The sequence below is a fragment of the Lygodium microphyllum genome, chromosome 15 (assembly GCF_053477565.2).
Source record: "Lygodium microphyllum isolate KBCC chromosome 15, Lygodium_microphyllum_v1.1.10, whole genome shotgun sequence".
NCBI lineage: Eukaryota > Viridiplantae > Streptophyta > Polypodiopsida > Schizaeales > Lygodiaceae > Lygodium > Lygodium microphyllum.
The window spans coordinates 26191894-26193811 of record NC_141149.1 but is presented as its reverse complement, the minus strand read 5'-3'; positions in this window follow the sequence as shown (position 1 = coordinate 26193811).

The window sequence follows — 1918 nt, the reverse complement described above, 5'->3', positions numbered from 1 at the left end:
GTTGGTGGTCTTAGACCCAGTGTGAATGGTCCTACGGACCTTAGTACTATTGTATACACTTATGCTATGTGTGTGGTTATGTGATAATGAATGGAAGAAGAAGAGAGCACGTTTGCTCTTCACTCTGTCTCTGTCTCACTAAATCTCTACACATATCACAAGAGCAAAGTCTCTGCAATAATAGGCCAAGAGCTGACAAAGCTAGCTGACTCTGACTCTTCCTTTCTATGAAAATGGTATGCTTTGCACCTCCAATGGGAACAAGAGAGCTACCAAATCATGACCAACACCAAGTAAAGACGTGCAATCAAAACCATTGGGTATGACCATACCTATGTGCCCCCTACCTTGTTTAGAGTCTTGGCCATCATGTGCAAACAACCTTTAGAGGAATATGTCATGGCCCACCCCTATTTCGATTGAACTGCATATTGCTAGTAGGATGAACTTCGGTGATTTTCTCACTAATATCCTGACCTACATTACACATGTAGGCATTAGAACTCATGACATGGACTATCACGCCCACTTGGAGTATAACCCAAACTTCTATGATTGGCTCATGACAAAGTAGAGCCCATCAAGCATGCAGTTAAATGCCCTTAACCCTTCATCCTCCAATCCTAGAAAGGATTTTCATCATTTTTTAGGGGGTAAAATGGAAAATAAAACATGACTTGAACTTCAAAACTTCAAATTGAATATCAAAAGCAAAAAAGGTTCAAAAGTAAAAAAAAAGGGGGGAGATGAATAATGAAAACTTGTACTTCAAGAAATATGGAATTCGTGCTTGGAATGTGTGGGTTTCTTAAGAGTATAAAAAGTTCGGATTTCTTATTGAAACAATTACACTATTCCATAATGTTCTCGATCTTAAAATTTTTCATTTTTTGCAAAAAGTACTCTCAAAGGAGCTAATTGTAAGTTGTTAAACCATAGTAGGAACTTGAGATGGTAGGCCAACTTCGGAAAAGATCACTCTCAAATTCCCCATAAGAAGAACTTGATCCACCTCCAAAGGAAACAGAGAGCTACAAAGGTTGCATGAGGAATCAAAGAGACTAGAAGAAGAGCACACAAAAAACACAAAAAGAGGAGGAAAAACAACTAAGAGGCAAGAGGATGAGGAGGAGATTGCTCTAACAAAAATGGAACCAAAGATTTAGCCTACAATCTTCTGAGAGTGAACGCTCCTTGGTGGAAACCAAAGTTGCGGTTGTCAAGACATGAAGGTTGGAGTAGCGACACACATCCTTGAGCACATTGAATGTCACACAGCCAAAATGAAGAAGAACTAAAAAGAAAACTAGAGCTAACAAGGAGGGTATTGCAACATGGACTCCATGCCACGACACCTAAGCCTAACACTAGCTTAGGAGTGGAGGAGCAACGTACTCCCCTAATCTCAACTGACTGAACCTCATAGGAACTCTCCTTGCTAGGGCTTGGGGAGCTAGAACAACAAATGTAGCCGCCTCAATAGGAGCCATTGGAGTGGGTCCAAGAAGAAGGGCCTAATTCTAAATCTGATAAAAAAAGAAAGAATGAGTGTAGGAACCAAGCCCCCTCAATGGACACAACATGCATTCCTTGGTAAAACACTTAGGTCCCCTCGAAATGTAACTACTGTAGAGCATCAAGATGATGTCTAGCATGATCCCTCCCAAAGCATCTCTAAAAGAAAGAATAGAGAAAGAAAAAGAAAAGAGAAAACAAAAAAAAGGACCCACACAAAGCAAAATGAAAGGAACAACGATCTTTTCCATGTATATCAGAATGCCAGAAGTACTGCACCTATGGGTCCTCAAGTTAGGCATGGTGGCCTTGGTCAGCTGGCTCATCCATGTCTAACCCCCTAGCCTTTCATCTCCCCCTATTTCACACTTAGGAAACATCAAGGGGGACAGGACACACCTAG